The sequence below is a fragment of the Ambystoma mexicanum genome, chromosome 11 (assembly GCF_040938575.1).
Source record: "Ambystoma mexicanum isolate Mex_15411 chromosome 11, UKY_AmexF1_1, whole genome shotgun sequence".
NCBI lineage: Eukaryota > Metazoa > Chordata > Amphibia > Caudata > Ambystomatidae > Ambystoma > Ambystoma mexicanum.
Window position 1 is genome coordinate 703046231 of NC_090934.1, and position 23569 is coordinate 703069799.

A 23569-nucleotide genomic window follows, 5' to 3' on the forward strand; every position below is an offset into this window, starting at 1 on the left:
TGCAACTCCTGTGTTGATTTTTAAGGCAATAGCCCTTGGCATGCTGAGACCTATTAGGTCGCCTTTATAAACGTAAAAGGGTGAACCACAATTTCAAGCAGGCAAAGTGGTGGTAGCTAAAATGCCAGGACCAGAAGAAGGTGCCTAATGGAATGAGGCTAGTTTGCAGCTTTGCACCAAGACCACAAATTACAGTGCCCGACTGTTTTAATCTGGAGAAATCTACATTGTGGACAATATTGGGTTTATGGATAGAAAGTGTTTTCTAGTAAGTTTTAAGACTTGGCAGACCTCTATTAAGTTTTCTTTAAGATTGTAGCCAATGTGCTGAGTGGTTGAGCCTAGGGTCATATAATGAATACAAATTGGAACGTTCCAACACATTTTATTTGACATTCTCCTTCTGTGCAGGAGATAGTCACATAAGCATAAAGATGTAAAATGATTCAGTGGTGTTCACCTAAAACAAATGGAAGCGTACTGCCAAGATGGACACTATTGATCACATCTAAACCCTTCATGTTATTTCTTCCTAGAATAGAGTTTTCTGTTCAGAATTAAGAGTGACTAGGCAGGGAGAACCGATGAGGCTGCTTGTAATGCGTGGATTCTCAAAAGCCTTTTCCAGGTGCAGGTTCTTGCAAATTGTCTCATGTTTTGTGTTTGCAGGCAGCAACCCTAAGTAATAGTTGTCAGAAAACGAGCAATGGTTTAAAAGTTAGTCCATGCCACGTTTTCCTATGCTTGGCTGCATTCTGGATGCAGGGCTCATTTTGATATTTGAAACATTTTGAACACGAATAAAAAGCTTTTACTCCTACGTCCCGTTCCCTTTCCTCCATACTTATGGGACATTCCTCCGACCGTCTCTTTTTACGCGGGGTACAGCACGCGGCCGTAACCCCACCCTCCTTAGCTCTGCCCAGCCCATCGCCCATCAGTCCTTTCTGCGCTCGTTCGGGACTGGACGCACTTGCATCTTCGGGAGATTTCTTCTTCCAGTGTCGTCCTCTCCTTCTCCGGCTAGCAGCCGTGAGTCTGTCTTTCCCGTTTCGGTTAGATTTTCCTGCTTGTTCTTTTTGTCAGCGACGCTTTGCCAGGGTGGACCCCCATCCTCTTTGCTTAGTGTATGGGTCCGGACCACCGGTGGTACTCGTGCTTTTACTGCGACTCCCTTTCGGTCCGGGCGCTTCAACGTCGTTTGGACCAGTGGGAGGAGGTGTTCCAGCGTGCTCCCCCATTGCATTTTCTTACGTTCATTGAAGAAAAGAAGAAACGCCCGGTGAGTTCTTTACTTTTTAGAGCACCCCGGCTGGGGGAGTCCTTCCCGGGGGTCTTCCTGGTCCGGGAGGAGCGTCAAGAGCTCTATTACCGGGGTTTGCCCTGAGGTGCCTTCTAGTTCTAAAAAGTGTACCAGCGTTTTCTCCAAGGGTCTCCGTAAGGGGCCTACTGACACCAGATTACTATCAGAGGCCCCTCATGTGAAGGCTATTTGTGGGCCCAGCTCGGCTGTGGCGGCGGGTACCGCAACTTGCTTCGAGGTCTCCCGGGTTGGAGCTTCCCGTTAAAACACCGGGGTACGCCCTGGGGTCTCTGTTGAGGCTGTTAGTACCAAACAAAAGTTTGAGGCCCAGGGTAGGGCTTTAGATACCAGGCTCGGGTCCGAGGCCCCTCCTTTGGTGGCTAGGGTGACTGACAGTTCTGAGAGGCCTGTTAAGGTTTTGTCGGTGAGGTGTGTTCCTCATTGCTCCCGTTCAAGTGGTGACACCAGACCTGTTGAGGGGGCACAGAGTGAGGTCTTGGACTGTAATTCCTCAGTTACCGGCAGTACTGAGGTCCTTCCGTTGAAAGCTTCTTTGGCTGTTAGCATGTCTCATAAACATTCTAGGCCTCACAGCACCGGTTAGGCCGAGTTTCCTTGTATCAAGGCTAAAATTGTCATATATCGCCCTTGGAAAGTATGGAGCAGATGGGCGATATGGAAGAAGGACTAGACTCCGAGTAACTGCAAGGTGCGGTCTAGTCTTTCTGTTGTACTGCCTACAAGTACCGGGAAAAGGAGAACACCTGTGCGTTGCAACTTTCTTGCTGCCGACGTGAGTACACCTCGCTTGTGCTCTGCCTCCAGTGGTTACTCTGTGTTTCCTGTGCCTTCCTTACCTGTTAGTCTGCCCGTGTCTTTCCGTCACCGCTGTTCGCGGTTCCTACTCCCGTATATTTCCGCTTCCCTGTCTGTTATCTGCTTCCGCTGCTTTACGCGCTCTGCACTGCCTTCTAATACTCACACCTGCTTCAGCGTCTTATTTGCCATCGGACGCCTTTTTGCTGGGAACTCTTCGTTGTCCAAGTTCTTTGGAGTACTGTACTGTTTGTGCTGTTCCGCACTGGACCGTAATACCTATTCACAAAGAACACTTACCAGTGCATGCTGGTTATTGAAGTACGGACACACGCCAACAACTTCCTGTCAGCTACAACTACACAATCTTCCAGGGTTTTTCGGCAAGGCTTTTCCCTGGTTTGGGGTGGGCTCCCCGGAGTTCCCCGCTGCCGGGTTAATTGCTTATAGGCAAGGTGGCCTCCGGGGGAGCTCGCTCCTATTTCGTCAAACAGAAGAATAAGATCGTCAAGACAACGACAAAGACAGCCTGGAGGGAAAAGCCGGAAAGCTCATCAGACGAATCAGTAAAGAACCCCACAGAATCATCAGGCGAGGAGTGGGCTAGTGGGAAGGAAAGTGTGAGTGACAAACCTACAGATTCTGAGAAAAATGAAGACCCCTGTCTCACTTCAACGCGTGCTGCAGTTCTCCTCAGGTGCTGACAAAATGGCGGCCACTCCCGCCAAGGCTACGGCGGGCATTTTGGATACCTCCCTTACAACTACGGCATCAGCACTAGGTGTGGGGAGTGGGCTTTCGGGTGAACATTGTTTTCCTTGTGCACATCCTTTTCATCCAGTTTATGACTGGAACGCTTGGATGCCCCTACCGCACAATGTCTCGCTTCTTGTGGCATCGGCACCCCTGATTTACGTGGACACCAGTGGGGAAGGGCCCTCTTGGCAACCCTTTCCCTTGCGTCCCTGAAATTACTCCGCTCATGAGAGGCCTCCTCCAGTCGCGCCTAAATCATCAGCGGAGGACGTCTTTTTCGGCAAGTTTCAAAGACTCATGCATTCCGACCCCATGAATGAGTATTTTAAAGGCTTGTTTAGGGAGATACGCCCGCCTGCCCACACAGTCCCAGCTACAGCACCTGTGATTCCACCGGCACCGCCTTTACCGGCGGGACCTCCCCCGACTCTTCCTCCCTTGCCTCCGTTGTCCCCATTGGACAAGTCTGCTGTGGTGCCTGATGCAACTCAGCCTGAACCGGATCTGCTGGACGACGCTCAAGAAGACCAGGACAGCGACAACCAGCCCCGCTCTGTCAGAGCCTTTCACGACGGGGTGCTGGACGTGATGTGTTTATTAGATGTTCCAGTACCAGAGGCACCCGCTGCGCAGGAGGGGTTGCTTTCAGGGGGCGTTCACCTTGTCTCCTTCGGAGCGTACTGGCTTCTTCTTGCAGAAGGACGTTTTGGCCAAAGTCCGAAAAGTTTGGAAAAAACCACACTCTGGGCTGTTTGTCAACAAGAAGATTGATGCGCATTATAGGCTCCATTGTTCGGAACAGGTGGCTTTAGCGTTGTGTCCGCCCCCCCTCCACCACGGTAGTGGCTGTGGCCACTTTACAGTCCAGACCTGCTGCATCGTCTTCCTCAACGACTACTCAGGTTCTGGCCAAAGAGGACAAGCATCTTGACTCTTTGGGAAGGAGGATTTTTGCTAATTCAGCTCTGCAGTTACGTCAAGCGAACGCAGAACTGGTGTTGGTGGGGGCGAATATGAAAATGTGGAAAGGTCTGTCGGAATTTGAGGAATACATCCCCGCCAAAAAGCTAGAGGATTTCAGGGGGTTTGTCAGATGCTAGGGTCCTGGCGCAGGACATGCTGGAGGCCGCGGCGCATCATGTCGACCTCTCGGCCCACGGCCTCATGCTTGGCATGGACACCTCTCGTCAGGCTTGGCTGCACGCCACCAAGTTCTTTAAGGAGGTGCAGGATAAGGTGTTGGATCTGACCTTTGATGGCAAGGAGCTTTTCCATTCCACAACGGACGTTGAGCTGACCAAAACTAAGGACAGCACTCAGACCGCCAAGTCCTTGTCGGTCCTAGTGAAACTGCCTTTCAGGGCACAGAGAATATCCTCACATCCTCGGCCTTCTTCTGGTTTCAGGGGTTTTCTGGACCGAAAGTCCTGCAGGGTTGATACCCCATTGGGAAATTCCTGCCGAAGGCAGCAACGGAGCCGGTTTTTTTCAAGCTCCTCAGCCTCCTCTTCAGGGTCAGGTGGCGCCGCCACCGAAAAACCAGCTAAATGAAGTTTCTCTGCAGCAGACCATCACCGAAGACCTTATGGAAATAACAATTTTTGTCGCTTTTGCAGCCAAAACTCCCAAAGAGGGTCTAATTACTACCAGAACCAAGGAACCTCGTGGGGCGGCAACCAACAAGCTTGACAAGGTTTTGCCAGAGGTCAAAAGAGGGGCTGTGGTAGAGGGAGAGGCAGCCCAGGCAGAGGAGCTACGCCTCCCAATGAACAGCAGTGACGTTCCGCTCCGGGTCCCTTCCCATGCATCCCCAGTAGGGGGGCGCATTTCCACCTTCACCCACGCATGGGAGGGGATCACTTCGGACAGATGGGTGCTGTCCAGTGTCCACGGGACACTGTACAGAACTACTGCAACGCCCCCGCAACCACCCTCCAAGACAGAAGATACACTCCTTGGAACACCAAAGAATCCCCCTCGAGGAGATCGGCGTTCTTCTTGCAAAGGACGCAATAGAACTTGTCCCGGGCAACCAGGTAAACAAGGGTATTTATTCAACTTGCTTCCTTGTGCCAAAAAAAGATCTAACAATGTGCCTAGTATTAGACTTACGCCCTAAAAACAAGTATGTCAAGCCCCAAAAATGTTGCATGACTACATTTCTCCAGCATGGGGTCTGGCATGGATTCACATGCTCATGAATATTCCCCGTCGTCAGGCTGGGAATCCTCGGTAAAGAAAAAAAACAGTATCAGTTTCGTTTCTGATCTGTCTTTCGTAGTAATAACCAATCACTGGTCTCTGCGTCATACTGACCACAGCCAATGACTGCCCTCTACCTAAGCACCGCCTCTGGCAGCCATCTTCAGATTTTTACCGCACGTTCATGTGTTGGGATCCTCGTGCTATTGCTCTCGAGCGTTAGTGTTATTTTTTCACGTTTTTTCTCAAAAACTTCGTTTTTTCGGTCAAAAGAGCCTCAAGTTCCACCGACTCTCCATCCGATCAACGGGGACCCGTGTCGGATTCGTCTGCGCCCCTCAAGGGTGAAGAATTCGTCGAGCTACGCTTTTGGAGGACTCCAGAAGCTTCTCAGGCCCGGACATGGCCCAGGAGAAGGGAAGCTCGACGCCCGGAAAGCTGTTCAGGGTCTGCCCTGGATGCCAGCTGCAGAACGTCTTTAAGGAGGACGAACACTCCTTTTGTCTCTACTGCTTACATGAGGACAAGACGCACGTGGAGAAGGACTGTGCGTTTTGCGGCAATATGTCGGAGCGGACCATGAAGGACCGCCATCAACGTCTCGCCAACTGGCTGGAAGGGAAGAGCCCGTCAGGCGAGAAGTAGAGGAAGAAATCCGAGCGGTCTTCTAAGACCTTTGAGGACGCCCCGGCGACGGGGGTCCAACATAAGGCCAAGCACCGCGAGTCCGCTGGCACCGGGAGCGCCGAACGGTCGGGCTCTACGGGCGCCAGGCAGCTCCCCGGCACCTTCAGCCACGAGCCAACGCTCTGGGTCGGGTAAGAGGAAGGGCGAGCACCCGGCGAAGCTCCTGGAGAGGCCCCGGTCGAGCTCGAAGGCCCCATCGGAGGGGGAGCGAGGCAGTGTCCCCCCCCCCTCAAGGATAAGGCGGTGAGCGCACCTAAGGTGGTGAAGGCCTTAATCCATCCGGCCAAGCCCTCTATCGAAGCTGTCACGGCGGCCCTGGCTCAGCCTGTGGAGGCTACACCAGTGGTGGCGACCTCGGGGCTCAGAGTCTCCCTGCCACCTCGGAGGGAGTCCTCTTTTGTACCCATCGATAGGACCCCCGTGAAATCCCCGGCGGGGAAGAAAAAGGGGGGGGCAGGGCATCGTCGTAGATTCGGCTTCAACCTCGGAGGAAGAGCTGGTCGAGGTCTTAAGCCAGGGCCTTGGCGTGGAAGAAGACCGGCCCGTCGGGATGGATCCCGACGCAGGTGACGACGACATCGTCGAGGGTGCCGACGGGGCCCCTGATCGCCCGTCGGATTCCCCTCTGCCAGCGCCGCAAGACAACTCGGCGGCCATTTTGTTGGCTATACAGTCCTTATGCTCAGAGATAAGGACGAGACTACCGTTGCCGACGGAGGAACCTCTCCCGTCGGGGGATCCTGAACCAGGACCTTCTGGTGTTCCCCCGCCCAAGAGAAGAAGGATTCACCCTCCACCTCCTTTTCAGCCGTCGCGCCCCGTCCGGCCCTCCTCCCCGTCCACCCAAGGGGATGATACGGGGACTGACACGGCAGCGACGGGCACGGACGACGAGGTATACGACGAGGATCTACCGTCATCACCTCCCACCAGGGCTTCTCCGCCTGACGAGATTGGATCGTTCCTTTATCAACGGCGCGAGGCCAAGAGGAAGACGGTCCTCGTGGTGCCTCTACTGGACGACATTTGGGATGAGGGCCTCGCCCTCCTCAAGAACCCTTCCACAACGCCAGCTAGAAGAGACCGGTACGAGAAGAAGTACCGGGTCCCGGACGCGGCCCCCCTGTGCCTCCGGGCGCAGCCTACCCCGGACTCCGTCGTCGCGGCGGCCAGGAAGAAAGCGGGGGGGGTGCGGCCTCCACATCGACTTCCCCACCGGACGGCGAGGGAAAGAAATTGGACGCTATGGGACGCAGGGTCATCTCGTCTGCAGCGACGACGATTAAAGCGGCCAACGCCTTGGCTATCGTGGCCTGCTACGACAGGGAGCTATGGTACAAACTGGCTCCCCTGCTGGACTTCCTACCGGACGACAAGAGGGCGGATGCTCTGGAGATCCTACAGGAAAGTGAGGTGGCGTCGGACCACGCCATCACTATTGCGACGGACATCGCCGACACTGGGTTTCGCCAGTTGGGCAACGGCGTGTGCCTTAGGCGGCGTGGATGGCTCAAGGCTACGGACTTCCGTCAAGACGTACAGACCAGAGTCCTGGACATGCCGTTCGATGGGAACAACCTGTTTGGGAAAACAGTGGACGATTCCCTTCAGGCCATTAAAGCGGACACTGAGACGGCCCGGGCCCTTGGGGTTCTGCAGTAACGACGGACGCCCTTTCGGAGCAGCGGAGGCAAGGGCGCCTCCAAAGGTTCCGGCGGCGGTTTCTCCACCTACCGTCAGGCGGCCCGCTCGTCGTCTCAGGAGGCCTACAGAGGACGAGGCAAGTCTGGCGGACCCCGCCGTTGTCGCCAAGGAGGTCAAGGCGGCAAAGCCTCGTCGAAACAGGATTGAACCGGCCGTGGGGTCGGGCCCCCACCGAAGCACCCCGGTGGGAGGCCGGCTGGCGAGCTTCGTCAGCGTGTGGGAGTCCATCTCCACCGACCGTTGGGTGCTGGACGCCTTAGCCCGGGGCCACGCGCTCGAGTTTCAAAGAAGGTGCCCGCGCGTCCCCCCCGTGGCCAGGAAAGAGCTTCACGTCCCTCAGCTTCTCCTGGAGGTAAGGGCGATGCTCAGGAAGGGCGCCATCGAACTCGTCCCAAAGAGGCTTCGGGGCTCCGGAGTTTACTCGAGATACTTCCTCGTGAAGAAGAAGACGGGAGGATGGCGTCCCATCCTAGACCTGCGACGTCTGAACAAGTTCATCAAGGCGCAGAAGTTCCGGATGGTCACCCTCCAGCACGTCCTGGGTCAGCTGGAGGAAGGAGACTTCCTGTCGTCGTTGGATTTGGAGGATGCCTACTTCCATATTCCCATCCTAAAGGGGCACCGAAAATTCCTCAGGTTTGTGGTCCAAGGGCGTCACTACCAGTTCAAAGCCCTCCCCTTCGGACTACGGTCGGCACCCAGGGTATTCACCAAGTGCCTTGCACCGGTGGCGGCGCAGCTGCGCCGCGAGGGGATCCACGTCTACCCCTACTTGGACGACTGGCTCATCCGAGCCAAGACGAGGGAGCTCGCCGTGGAGCACACGGCAAGGACCGTCCAACTTCTCACGGACCTGGGATTCTCCGTGAACTACGCCAAGTCCCACCTGGTACCCACGCAAAACGCACTGTTTCTGGGAGCGAAGCTCGACACAGTGTCCCTTCTGGCCTCCCCGTCGGAGGAAAGGACCAGGTCCATCCTGGGCAAGGTACAGCGGATGTTGGTTTCCGACGCGGCCAAGGTGAGGTCCATCAAGTCCCTCCTCGGAATGATGTCTTCTTGCATCTACCTCATTCCCATGTGCAGGCTCCGGATGCACCCGTTGCAGGAGTTCCTGAACGCGCGCTGGATCCAAACGACGGGCGGCTTCGAGGAGAGGATCACACACGACGAGAGTTTCCGCCGAGCGGTCCGGTGGTGGGGCACCCGCGCGTATCTGACGGCGGGCATGGACTTTCAGACCCCAGACCACCAGGAGACAGTGACCACGGATGCCTCCCTGGAAGGGTGGGGAGCGCACACCGAAAATCTGCACGCGAGAGGCCTTTGGCTCCCGACGGAGAAGTCCCTCCATATCAACGTCCTGGAGCTCCGTGCAGTGTTCTGGGCCCTCAGGTCCTTACTTCCGTCCCTCAAGGGCAAGGTGGTGAGGATCTTCACTGACAACACCACCACCATGTTTTACATCAGGAAACAGGGCGGAACCAGGTCCCCAGCACTGTCCAAGGAGGCGCAGGACCTGTGGCATTGGGCCGTCGCCCAAAGGATGTTTCTGGTGCCGTTTCATCTGGCAGGGATAAAAAACACCATCGCCGACTCACTCAGCAGGGAGCTGCGCTCGTGCCACGAGTGAGAACTACGGCAGGATCTAGTGGATCGCCTCTTCCGACGGTGGGGCACACCCCAGATCGACCTGTTCGCGACGGCGACGAACTCCAAGTGCCGGAGGTTCACCAGCAGGTTTCCCCAGGCGAGGAGCATGGGCGATGCTTTCTCGTTCCCCTGGGAGGGCCTGTTCCTCTACGCGTTCCCTCCTTTGCCACTGCTAATCGGGCTCGTCAACCAGCTCAAGAGGTCACGGTGCAGGATGATCCTCGTCGCACCTGCGTGGCCGAGGCAGATATGGTTCCCGGACCTTCTGGACTTGTCAGCGTCCCCGCCAATCAAGCTGCCGGTGGACGCGGATCTACTCTCCAGGGAAGGGAGGCGCCATCCTCCACCACGACCCGAAAACGCTGAACTTGCAGGCCTGGCTCCTGCAGCGCTAGAGTTTGGAGGATACGACATACCGGCCGACTGCAGAGAGGTTCTTGCAAAGGCCAGGGCGTCCTCGACTCTTAAATGCTATGGACACAAATGGAAGAGGTTCTCTGTCTGGTGCCACGCAAAGAAGATTAACCCTCTACGGATTACGGCTCCCCAGGTACTGCCGTACATGCTGACGCTGGCCAAAGCTGGACTGGCACACGCGTCCATCAAGATTCATCTTGCTGCGATCTCCCGATACACCAGAACCACGGGGCGGATGTCCTTGTGGTCTCGTCTGGTGAAAGAGTTCATGAAGGGACTGTTCAGATCGTTCCCGCCGGTGAAGGCTCCGGCCCCGGCGTGGGAGCTCAACGTGGTGCTGACCAAGCTCATGGGACCTCCGTTCGAGCCTCTGCACTCGGCCCCGTTGAAGTTTCTGTCGTGGAAAAAAGCGTTTCTTGTGGCCATCACCTCCGCACGACGGGTGGGAGAGATCCAGGCCCTTTCCTGCAAGGCCCCGTACTTGACTTTTCACGACACGAGGGTAGTGCTCAGGACGCACCCCTCCTTCATGCCCAAGGTACCGTCGGACTTCCATCTCAACGAACCCTTGGTGTTGCCTGTGTTCTTCCCGCCGCCTTCGTCGCCGGCCGAGAGGACTTTGCACTCGCTGGATGTGGCTAGAGCGCTGAAGAACTACGTGGACCGCACGAAGTGTTTTCGGAAGACGTCACAACTCTTTGTGAACTTTGGACCTGTCAATCAGGGGAAGGCTCTCTCGAAGGCTTCCATTTCCAGATGGCTCTCCGGCTGTATCATGTACTGTCATCGGTTGGCAAACCGACCGCTGCCTGGCCGTCCGAGAGCCCATTCCACCAGAGCGATCGCAGCTACCACGGCGTTCCTTTCTGGTGTGCCCCTGCTGGACATATGTAGGGCTGCTACGTGGAGGTCGACGCACACCTTCACGAAATTCTACTGCGTCGATCGGGATTCCAGGGAGGAGTCCACGGTCGGCCAAGCAGTGCTGCGCAACCTGTTCGCCTGAGGTGAGCCTGGTGAGGAGGTAAGATGCTTAATGTTGAGTTTGATGTAATGCTTAATGTTGAGCTTTTGCCACCTCCCGTGGTTGTGCATGTGTGTACTGCTATGTATTCTTTATTCATGAGCATATGAATCCATGCCAGACCCCATGCTGGAGAAGGAACAAGTTACTTACCTGTAACTGTTGTTCTCTAGCATGGGTCTGGCATGGATTCACATGCGAACCCTCCCGCCTACCCCTCTGCGGCTCTTCACTTGGTCATACTGCCACTTCACGTGCTTCCAAATCTGAAGATGGCTGCCAGAGGCGGTGCTTAGGTAGAGGGCAGTCATTGGCTGTGGTCAGTATGACGCAGAGACCAGTGATTGGTTATTACTACGAAAGACAGATCAGAAACGAAACTGATACTGGTCTTTTTCTTTACCGAGGATTCCCAGCCTGACGACGGGGAATATTCATGAGCATGTGAATCCATGCCAGACCCATGCTGGAGAACAACAGTTACAGGTAAGTAACTTGTTCCTTCAGGAAGTAATACCCCTACTAAAAAAGGCAGATTACATGGCAACATTGGACATGAAAGATGCCTATTTTCATATTTCCATGTTCCAACGCACAGAAGATTCTTGTGCTTCAAGGTGGACAGTCGGCACTACCAGTTCAAGGTGCTGCCCTTGGGTATAGCCTCGGCTCCAAGGGTATTCACCAAGGTAATGGCGGTGGTGGCGGCGCACCTACGCAGGGAGGCAATCCCAGTGTACCCTTACCTGGACGGCTGGCTCATCACAGGGGAAACCCCCGTAATTTGCAGATCCAACATTCAAAGAACGATCGACGACCTCTTCGAATTGGGATTCTCAATAAACGAGAAAAAATCAAGTGTGGTGCCAAGCACCTCCAAACAGTTGCTAGGAGCTGTCCTAGACCCCAAAGAGGGGTTGGCCTTTCCATCAGAGGAAAGAATTCGGAATCTGTTGCTGCAAATTCCTCAATATCAGTCTGGTCGCCAGATAAGGGTTCGCAAAGCGATGTGTTTGCTAGGCATGATGGCGTCATGCATTTACCTGGTAAATGCATGTCGCCATCATTCCTGCATGATTTGCTCCTGCTCATGCGAATCATGCAGGAATGGTTGCCAAAACAGTGTTCGAGGGGATTGGGTCCTCCGACGTATTCCATATCAATGACATGTAATCACCACAGCTGTGCTGCTTCGGAAACTTTTTCGGCGTCTGCGTCCTGCGTCGATGACGTCGATGCGCCGCCGTCGAGGACCTCCTCCGACGTCCGACGTCATCCGATGTGATAAGTAGGACGCACGACGCCAGTAGCCTCAGTTCCGTTTTTTCCGCGAACGTGTTGCTTCGTGTTATCTCGGTTCTAGCCTCGACTCATTAGAGTTCTGTTCTTTCCGGTTCTTCGAACCTGTTCGTTTGTGAATTGTTCCTTCGACGATGTCTTCCGCTTCGTCTTCAACCCCGCGTCCGGGCTTCAAGAAGTGCGGGGAGTGTGGGTCCAAGATGTCGGTGACTGACTCGCACGATGCCTGCCTCTGGTGCCTCGGGGAGGCCCACGACACGGATGACTGTGTCGACTGCCTGTCGCTCACGTCCAAGGCCTTACGCGAACGTAAGAAGAAATTGTCGGTAGGTCGGGTGTCCAAGCCCCGGAAGTCGAAGTCGGCGGGGCTTTCGACGGATGATTCGAGGGGTGACTCTCCGCGTCATCGTCGGAAGTCTCGTCGGTCTTCTTCTAGGAGTCGGTCTCGCCACTCCTCGGCCTCTTCGAGGCATTCTCGGAAGCGCCGACACCGGTCGCCTTCCAGGTCCTCTTCAGAGGACTCTGCCCGGCACGTCGGTTTCCCCACCAGCCGTGCGTCGCCGGAGGAATGGGCTTCCTTCGGGAAGAAGATGTTGGCGATTCTTGAGTCGCAGGGTACTCAACCGTCCGCGCCCCCGAGTGGGGTCGGCCGTGAGAGGTCGAGAGCCACCGCTCGCAAGAGTGGTCGGCGCGAGTCACGGGAGAGGTCCCGTTCGGACAAGGGGGCTCGTTCTCGCCGTACCCGTTCCAGGTCCCGGTCCTCGACGCGATCGAGACCGTGTGCACCTGTGATGTCTTCGAGGAAGACATCGACGTCTGAGGCGTCGAGGGCGTCGACAGGCTTTCTCGAGGCTCCGGCTCCGAGGAAGTCGTCGAAGCCGTCGACGGTCAGGTCGTCGAGGGACACGCTCGGAGCTCCGGCTTCGAGGGCTGTGTCGACGCCGCCGATACTGGAGGCGCTGCATCTGACGTCGACGCCGATTTCCTCGACGTCGACGCCGATCCTCTCGGCGCCGTTGCCGGTTTTCTCGACGTCGGCGCCGATTCGCTCGACGCCATCGACGCCTTTCGTGTCGGAGGTGCCCCGTGTCTCGGGTGTTCCCCCTAGGAAGGCTCTGGTTAAGAGCAGGCACTCTCGGGTGCCTTTCCACCACTTGGATTATATTTCGGAGGCGGATGAGGATTCGGATGGCCTGGTTCCTAGTCAGGTGCCGGATGACATTGTCTCGGGCCATAGTCAATTTGACGATTTGAGGCAGTCGCTGCATGATGCCAGTGGACTGGACACCTCTCCGGAGGTGGAATTTGGTCGGCCTGAGCCTGGCTCCCATGCCGATTCCTCATACCGGCGCCTTATGGCTAGGGTGTCTGAGTATCTGGGATGGTCTGCTCCCCCTGGTGAGTTTGTGCAGGATGATCTGACGGACATCCTTGATGTTGGTCCCCCAACTGACCCGGTACTGCCGTTCCATATGGCTTTACAGCGTAGGGTGGCGGCGGCTTGGACTGCTCCGGAGAGTCTCCCGGCAGTGGGCAGATCCTTGTCGCGAAAATACCGTCCAGCCAGTGGCGACCCCTGCTACTTGACCAGGCACCCCACTCCGGAAAGTTTGGTGGTGCAGGCGGCCACGGCCCCGGCAAAGCAGGCGTCGTACCCTACCATCCCTCCTGATAGGGACGACAAACGTTTTGATGGCTGGGCGAAGAAGGTGTTTTCTTCTGGTGGTATGGCGCTTCAGGCGGCCAACTCCGTTTGTGCCTTGTCGCGTTTCACGCACACTCTGTGGAACTGTGTTGCGTTAGCGGCTGAACATATTCCCGAAGGGGTCGAACGGGATGGTTTCCTTGCTATGGTCCAGGATGGTAAGGATGCCATGTGTGAGTCCGTTCAGTCGGGTTTGGACTTGGCTGAATGCGTCAGTAGGTCCATGGCGGCGAGCACCGTGATACGCAGGTTTGCGTGGTTGCGGAAGTCGGGGTTTGCTCCTGATGTGCAGTCCCGGCTCCTCAACATGCCCTTTGATGGTGAACATCTTTTTGGCAGCAAGGCTGACGAGAGCCTTGAGAGGTTGCAGACCTCAAAAGCTGCAGCGAAGTCGTTGGGCGCTGCAGTTCGCCAACCTCCGCTTTTTCGTCCTAGGGGACAGCAGTGGAGGGGTGGCTCCTTTCGCTATTACTCGTCCTTTGGTAGAGCGAGAGGAGCTGGCAGTCAAAGGGGCCAACGCAGGGGTACCAGAGGTGGACGACAAGGTACCCGTGGTGCCAAGGCCGCTCGGGCAGTTGCCTCTTTGCCCTCAGGTAACGCCGCAGCCGCTCCTGCTCAGTCATGAGGCCATGTACCATGGTTCGCCGGTTGGGGGAAGGCTGGCGCAGCATCTTGTAGAGTGGCGTGCCATTACTTCAGATGTGTGGGTTCTGGAGATCATTTCCCACGGCTACTGTCTTCCCTTTCGGCACAGGCCTCGCGACAATCCACCGGGGAACCTCTCTTTGAAGAGTCCGGATCCGCTCCTTGCGCAGGAAATTCAAGCCCTGCTGGAGAAAGGCGCCATAGAACTGGTGCCTGTAGCGGAGAGGAACAAGGGATGGTATTCCCCTTATTTTTTGATTTCGAAGAAAGACGGGGGTTTGAGACCCATCATGGACTTGCGCGGTTTGAACAAACTCCTCAGGAAGGACAAGTTCAAGATGGTTACTCTCTCTCAAGTCCTCCAGGCCCTTCAGCTTCAGGACTGGTTGGTGTCACTCGACCTCAAGGATGCTTACTTCCATGTGCCGATCCATCCCAAGCACAAGAAGTACCTGAGGTTCGCGGTTGGCGACTCGCACTTTCAGTTTCGGGTCCTGCCGTTCGGTTTGTCCTCCGCCCCGAGGGTTTTCACCAAGCTCATGGTGGTGGTGGCAGCGCATCTCAGGCAAGGGGGGATTCACGTCTACCCCTACCTGGACGATTGGTTGATCAGGGGGAGCTCTCCCGAGCAAGTCCTGGATCATCTGTCCGTCGCCTGCCACTCCCTTCACAGGCTGGGCTTCTCCCTCAATTTAAAGAAGTCCCATTTGACGCCAACACAGAGGCTCCAGTACATCGGAGCAGTGCTCGACACTTCCCTGGGGCAGTGTTTTCCTCCCCAGGTGAGGGCTCTTCACATTCAGCAGATGGTGCACAAGTTTCAGCATGCCCAGACGCTCCCGGCGTTCGAGTTCTTGAGGTTGCTCGGCCTCATGGCATCCTGCATTCTTCTGGTGCCAGAGGCTCGCCTGCGGATGAGATCTTTGCAGTGGGCACTCAAGACGCAATGGTCGCAGTCCTCCGGCAGGATGTCGGACCCGGTTCAGGTGCCGCCCTCGGTCGCCCGGGACCTTCTGTGGTGGGCTGTCGAAGGCAACTTGATGAAGGGGGCTCCGTTTTGGCTACCCTGGCCGGAGGTGACGATCGTGACGGATGCATCCCTCACGGGATGGGGAGCTCATGCCAACGGGCTGACAGTCAGCGGTCGTTGGTCTCCGTCGGAGTCCAGACTCCATATCAATCTGTTGGAGCTGAGGGCCGTCAGGCTAGCCCTGAAGGCTTTTCTGCCGACTGTGCGAGGAAAGGCTGTCCTGATCATGACGGACAACACTGTGGCCATGCACTACCTCAACAAAAAGGGGGGGGCAGGGTCACTTCCTCTGTGCAGGGAGGCGATGCAGCTCGAGTTCTGGGCCATCCGGCAGGAAGTTTCGATCTCGGCAGTTCATCTGGCCGGAGACGAAAACGTGACGGCGGACGCTCTGAGCAGGCAGAGCGCGATCTCTCACGAGTGGGAGTTGGCTCAGGAGATTCTCCTGGAGATCTTCGCCCTTTGGGGGACCCCTCAAGTGGATCTCTTCGCCTCCAGTGTCAACCGGAAGTGCGAGAGGTTTTGCTTGCGGGAATTTCCTCCGAAAGGAGCCTTAGGCGACGCGTTTGTGGTGGAGTGGTCATTCCCGCTGCTGTACACGTTTCCTCCAGTCCCCGTCATCCCGCAAGTGCTGCGGAGGTTGCGGAAGTTCGGTTCCCGGATGATCCTCATTGCTCCGGCGTGGGCTCGGAGGACGTGGTACCCGGATCTTCTCGACTTGTCCATCTGCCCTCCACGTCGTCTTCCCTACCGAGACGATCTGCTCTCACGGGAGGGGGGGTCAGGTTCTCCATCCAGAGGTCGGATCCCTCAACCTTCACGCTTGGCTTCTGAAAGGTTGAGGTATAAGGATTGGGACCTCCCTGAAGACGTGATGGAGGTGTTGCTTTCGGCCCGAAGGCCCGCAACTAAGTCTCTGTACCGTTGCCGTTGGCGTAAGTTCTGCGACTGGTGCAGAGTTCAGAATGTGGATCCTTTTGCATGTGACATCCCCATGGTTCTGTCCTTTTTGCTTTCTTTGGCCCACAGGGGCTTGCAAGTGGGTACCATTAAAGGTTACCTGGCGGCGCTGTCCATCTTTAAGCGCTCATCTGAAGAATGTTCTTACTTTAAAATCCCTTTAATTTCACAGTTTCTGATAGGGCTCACTAATGTGTTCCCTCCGTCGCCTTTCCTGGTGCCCGGTTGGGATTTAAACCTTGTTCTTAGGTTTCTTATGGGTGCTCCGTTTGAGCCTTTACATTCTTGCCCTTTGAGACTGTTGACTTTGAAAACTGCGTTTCTAGTTGCGGTTACTTCCGCTCGCAGAGTGAGTGAGTTACAGGCACTTTCTGTTAAGCCACCCTTCACTGTATTTCACAAGGACAGGGTTGTCCTTCGAGTTCGTCCTTCTTTTCTTCCAAAGGTAGTGACGGAATTTCATTTGGCCCAGAAGATTGTTCTTCCGGCTTTCTATCCTCCTCCGCATCCTGGTAAGGAAGAGGAGAGGCTCCATAGGCTTGATCCTAGGAGAGCTTTGAGCTTTTATGTTTCTCGCATGTCCCGGGTCAGAGTGGACGATCAACTCTTTATTGGTTACGCTGGTAAGCGCTTGGGGCAAGCTGTGACGAAACAGACTTTGTCACGCTGGATTATTTTGGCCATCTCGGAGTGTTACCGCTTGGCGGGTAAGGACCCACCGGCTGGCTTGCGGGCCCATTCTACCAGGGGCGTGGCTGCATCTACTGCCCTGCAGAGGGGTGTTCCTATTCGCAACATCTGTGATGCTGCCACCTGGGCTTCAGTACATACATTTGTACGGCATTATTCCCTCGATTCCATCAGAGGGCAGGATCTGGCCTTTGGCAAGGCGGTCCTTTGCTCTGCTATTTGATTGGCTATTCTAAATTTTGTTTCTAAATTCTTTCCCTCCTCCTTGATTTGGTACTGCTTTGGGAGTCTGTCATTGATATGGAATACGTCGGAGGACCCAATCCCCTCGAAGAACAAGTTACTTTCTTACCTGGTAACGTTCTTTCGATGGGATGGTCCGACGACGTATTCCATATCGCTCCCACCCTGCCTTCCCCGCTGCAGAATTTCTGTTGCGATTGCAGCTTACGTTCCGCAAGGCTTTGTGTCGGACTGGCAGTTGACTAATGTCACACGTTCTGGGGGAAAAAACTACAACTGAGGCTACTGGCGTCGTGCGTCCTACTTATCACATCGGATGACGTCGGACGTCGGAGGAGGTCCTCGACGGCGGCGCATCGACGTCATCGACGCAGGACGCAGACGCCGAAAAAGTTTCCGAAGCAGCACAGCTGTGGTGATTACATGTCATTGATATGGAATACGTCGTCGGACCATCCCATCGAAAGAACGTTACCAGGTAAGAAAGTAACTTGTTCGTCTCAGGCAAGTGGTCAATGGGACGATCTAGTGGTCGTTTTTCGCCAACACTACTACAGAGTCTTCGCTGGTGGACAATAGAGAATCTTTCAAAGGGGAAACCCTTTTACGATCCAGAAATACAGGCTGTAGTCACTACAGACATGTCCCTGTCAGGGTAGGGTGCACACGTCCTTCACCACACAGCTCAGGGCCTCTGGTCTCACACAGTGGCCCAGAATCACATCAACCTGCTAGAGCTTCTGGCAGTCTTCAGAGCGCTTTGAGCGTTCAAACCCCACCTATCGAACCTGTCAGTGCAGAACGGATAGCACAACGGCTATGTTTTACATAAACAAACAGGGGGGTACTCATTCGCCAAATCTGTCCAAGCTTGCCCAGAAAATTTGGATATGGGCACTCAGACGGAACATATACCTGTCTTCTCAACATGTTCCAAGGGATCTCAATTCACTAGCGGATGCTCTGAGCAGAGATCCCCTTCCAGAAGAACACGAATGGCATCTACACGAAGAAATCGTAAAAGATCTCTTTTCTCAGTGGGGTTTCCACACTATGGACCTATTCGCCACAAGCGAAAACAGACAATGCCGAGTATTCACATCCAGGTTCTCCCAGCCAGGCTCCAAGGGGATTGCTCTATGGATGAACTGGTCAGGGATGTTTGCCTATGCTTTTCCACCAACCCCTCTGATGAGGAAGGTGGTCAACAAGATACACAGGGAATCAATGACGCTCATCCTAGTTGCTCCTATGTGGGCAAGACAACCGTAGTTCCCACACCTGCGCAGACTGGCGGTGTGCGACCCCCATCAAACTCCCGTGCTGGTACAACCTACTCTCCCAGCACGAAGGACAAACAGTGCACCCTCAACCCAACTCGATAGCATTGCTCATGAGGTCATAGTTTGGCCATCTCAATTTACCACAGAGATGTATGGATATCTTGAAAGAATCTAGAAAACCTAACACAAGGCACTGTTATTTTGATAAATGGAAAAGATTACAGGTACAAGGTACACCTGGCGGCGTTGTCAGCCTACATCACCTCCCATAACAAGGTGTTGTGGTGGAAAGTGCCAGTTGTTAAAGCCTTTATGGAAGGGGTGAAGAGACTCCACCCTCCAATTTCTAACCCACCACCAGGACGGGACCTTAATGTGGTGCTTGCTAAACTCATGGGACTCACCTTTGAACCCATGCATAAAGCTAGTCTCAAACACCTGACTTATAAGACTGCCTTATTAGTAGCCATTACATCCATAAGAAGGGTCAGTGAAATTCAGGTTCTGTCAGTGCAGGATCCTTTCTTTACTGTTCATAAGGATGAACTGGTTCTACGAACTCACCCTAGGTTCTCACCTAAGTTTATTTCTAAATTCCATGTTAACCAGTCCATTGAGCTACCGTCCTTCTTCCAACAACCCAAGAGCTCTGCTGAGGTGAAACTACACACACTAGATGTGAGATGAGCGGTCGTCTACTACGTAGACAAGACCAGACCACTAAGGAAGACAGATCAACTGTTCGTGTCCGTAGCTACCGGCAGAGAGGGAGATTGTGTCTCTAAAGGTGCTATATCTTATTGGATAGTCAATTGTATCCAGCTGTGTTACTCCCTTTCAGATAAAACACTGCCTTTTACGCCAAGGGCCCACTCTACAAGAGGCACGTGGGCCACTCTGGCTTTCATTGCAAATGTACCCGTTGAACCAATTTGCAAAGCAGCTACATGGAGCTCTTCACACTTTTATACAGCATTACTGCATTGACACTCATTCCAAGACACATACTCAAGTGGGACAAGCGATTCTAAGACGTTTGTTTGCTCGAGACCCTTCTCACATCCCACCTCCTTCTTCTAACACTGCTCGCTAATCTATGCACAGCATGTGATCTAAGCAGATTCCACAAGCCTCAGAAGGTATACATTACTCACCGTAATCGTATTTCTGATGCTTGTATCTGCTTAGATTCACATGCGCCCGCCCTTCCTCCCTTCTGAGAGAAGGTGCATGGATGCTTGTAGTTTTATCTATCTGCTTGGATACTCTGTACTCCCGCTACTCCTCATGCTACCTCATGTCAGAAAAAATGCAATCTGAGGGTCCTACATGCGTGAGGGATCATGGGTACAGTGGACGTCACACTAGGGATAGTATGACTGGCATGCCCTAGTTCGACGCCCCTTTTCGAGTTTCGAAAAACTGTTTATTTAGGCATCAGTTTGCAAGTAAAACACAATACAACACGTTTCGCAGCACTCCCGCTGCTTGGTCACGTACAAAGAATATTCATTAAACAGTACCAATAAATACAAACCGTTTCAGTCTCTGCTCTTTTCCTTTGCAGATGGGGAGCAGGTGCAGGTGGATCAAGGTCACCTGGCCTAAGTCCCGCCCAGCTGGTGCCTTCCTGGTTGCCCTCTTTTTCCCTACCTAAGGAGCCCTCCAGCCTCTTTTACTTTGCAGATGGGGAGCAGGTTTAGGTGGATCTAGGGTATGTTATGTTATGTTAGACACATTTCTAGAGCGCACAAACACCCAAAGGCACCCTGGCGCTAGGATGAGTACAGAGCTACCATGTAACAAATTAGAACACAGATGCTTTGAGCATACGCTGAAAGGTAAGGTGATCAGCTGTCATCCGCAATGGCAGAAGAGTAGCATTCCAGGCCATGGCGGCAGCCACTGAAAAGGCCCGGCCGCCAGTACGAGTCAGTCTAAACCAGAGGACCTTGACCAAGAAAGCAGAGTGGGAGCGGAGATATCGTGTTGGTAAGTAATGGGGGAACTTATCTTGAATGTATTCTGGCCCGAGGCCATTGAAAGCCTGATGTACCATACACAGGGATATGAACACTACCCTCATTTCCACCGGAAGCCAGTGGAGCTGCCTAAGCAGAGGGGTAATGTGGGCTCCAATAGGAGGCCAAAGAGTAGCTCTGACAGCAGCGTTCTGCAGTAGCTCTAACCGATGAATCACATAGGGGGCTGGTCAAGATACAGTGAGTTAAAGTAATCTAAACAACTCAAAACGAGTGCTGCTACCACAGGAGCACACCATTTTTCCGGCACAAAAGGAAGAAGCTTCCGGATTATGCGCAGCTTGAAATGACCGCTCTTACATACTGCCGCAACCTGGGCATCCATCGCAAGAGAGGAGGAAATAACCACACCCAAATTCTTTACGGATGCCACAGGGACCGGGAGAGGGCCAAGTGAGCCCGGCCAGCACTCATTGGTCCAATAAAGGAGAGGTGAGGTGGTACCGACCACCAATACCCCCGTCTTGCTACCATTTAATTTGAGCCAGTTAGATTACATCCATTCCCCGACCTGAAGACACAACCTAAATCGACTGGCCTTATTGGCATGATTAAGGTCAAGACGGACCAGAATGTGGGTGTTGTCGGTGTAGGAATAGTAGCGGAAGCCATGGGAGTGAAGGAGAGCCAAAAGATGCCTAATAAACGAGTTGAAAAGAATCGGGGAGAGGGCAGACCCCTGCGGTACACTGCGCGATAATGAGACTGGGCTAGGGCACTTGGCCTAAGCCCCGCCCACCTGATGCCTTCCAGGTTGCCGCACTTTTTCCCCACTTAGCAATCTTCCCCCCCGCCAACCTGGTGCCTTCCCGGTTGCCGCTCTTTTAGCCCCCCAGCCTCTTTTCCTTTGCAGATGGGGAGCAGGTACAGGTGGATCTAGGTCACCTGTCCTAAGCCCCTCTCACCTGATGCCTTCCTGGTTTCCGCTCTTTTTCCCTACTTAAGGAGCCCTGCAGCCTGTTTTCCTTTGCAAATGTGGAGCAGGTGCAGGTGGATCTAGGTCACCTGGCCTAGGCACCACCCACCTTCTTAGCCCTGCCTCTTCCTTCCTGCTCTTAACTCTTAGATCATGGGCGTCCGAAGTGAAGGGCAGACAAAGAAAAGGGCAGTTCCTGTTTGGACCTGTAAGGGCAGACAAAGAAAAGGGCAATTCCTGTTTGGACCTGTTCGGACCAGGAGGACCGAGGGCCCGACCGCCCCCCCGCTCAGACAGCAGGTAAGCATGCACCAACATGTGTTCACTCGCTCTGTCCCCACAGGCCATCCCCACCCCCTCTGATCCCCCCGTGCTGTTCCCTTGTACCCCCATCCTTCTCGCACACGTGTTACCTGTTTTGCTCGATTCTTCTACCCTGCTCCCACCCCCCCTCCAGCCTACTTCTGCAGGAGACTGTCCTGATATAGCCTGGTTTCACCATCACCGTCTTGTGGCCAATGCTGGATATGAGTTTTTTTGGACTTCATGGATTCACGATGTGTCACCCTTTCTCAACTCTCATGCTGGACTTCCTTTGCATCTTGTACTCATGGTGGCCCTGAATCATGGTGTTCCCATCTTCATCTTGTATCCTGGCTTGCAACATTATGTGTTACTATAACTTCTACAATTGTATTTGCTCTCCCCTCTGGCTTCTCTGCTCTTTTTGACTGCTTACTCTCTGTTCTCTGCACCTCTCCCTTTCTCCCTGTTCCTTTATCCTCCCCTTCCCCCTTACTTTCTTCTATGCACTTACTCTATCAGAATTGTCCGTAGACCTAGTATGATAGCAACCTCGTCTGTCTCCTCCCCCTCCCCTTACTTGTTTTTTTCCCCTCTCCCCCCTCCAACACTATCTGAAATGTCGTCAGGCCTAGTACAATAGTTGCTTGTTTTGTTCCTCCCCTCCCTTTTTGTACCCCTCTCCCTCACCTTTTTGTTTTTCTCTGGCTGTACCAGAAATGTCATCAGGCCTAGTACGGTAGTCGCCCGTCTGTTTCCATTTCCTTCCCACTCTCCCCCTCAAATCCCTATCTATGTCTTAGCTCTTGCACTATCTGAAATGTCATCAGGCCGAGTATGATAGTTACTTTCACAACCTTACTGTTCATGGCCTGTAAGAATGTCATTGTATTTTCCCTTGGTCCCTCCCTTGCCTTGAAGCGCTTTGAAGCACATTGTGTATAGGCGCTATATAAATATATCGTATCGTATCATATCATATGTATTTATTGTCCTTTTTTGCTTTTTCTTAGTGCAGATCCCCATGTATTACTATTTGGGATCGGTGGAGTCAGGTGGCCATTTTGTAGTGGATTGCATTTCAACCTTACAGGCAAATTACAATGTTTTAGGAGCTCCCCTGTGCATCAAACACCTAATTGTAATACTGAGCAATATTAATTTTAAGTATTACAACAATGTGAGACAATAAAATGTAATAATATTCTAGCATCTATAACTCCATATTCTTGTGCACTGCTATTGTGGGGTTCTCTAGATTTGCCCTAAAGAAATGCCCGATCCATTTTCATTCTAAGACTTATCTGAGCAAGTTGTCCACCTCATAATTATCCACAGTGTGTTCCATACATATAATGGTCTGCACAAGATATCTCATGACGGGGACATTGTTCAGTAATGTTATTGGATAGTAGATGGGATAGAACGCAAACCAATATGTCAAAAATTATCTTTGGTAAAGTGCTTAGTGCTTAAAAATCTGGCTGCCAATACACTTTAACAAAAGTACCCAGTGCAATGTTTTTGTTTCGTTCCATTTCAAATGCTACTTCTATGATTGTGCAGATAACACTTATTATTGAGTAAATGCTGCATTCGTTAGCTTTATCTATTCAGTCTATATCTGTCCAATTCATAAAGTGCATTGTTCTTTACAGAATAACTAGCTTCAACCAATTTTATAAAAGAATTTAAATTCTCTGAAGTGCATAGTGATTCATGTTCTGTAAACATAGAGATCTAAAAAAGAAACTAACCATAAAGGGCATGGTGCAGGGGTATTTTTACCTCATTTAATATAGCAATGGCTTTTAGTTTTTCCGCATCATTCTTCAACTCAACATAACCATCCTATATCTAGTAGAGATGCTAAAGTGCACAGTGCCTAAAC

At 53.4% G+C, this 23569-nt stretch overlaps 1 protein-coding gene across 3 annotated transcripts in view; it reads left to right on the plus strand.

Moving 5' to 3' along the window:
* The window catches only part of QSER1 (glutamine and serine rich 1), a 1726564-nt gene that overhangs the window by 257462 nt on the left and 1445533 nt on the right, over positions 1 to 23569 (plus strand). The window lies entirely within an intron of this gene.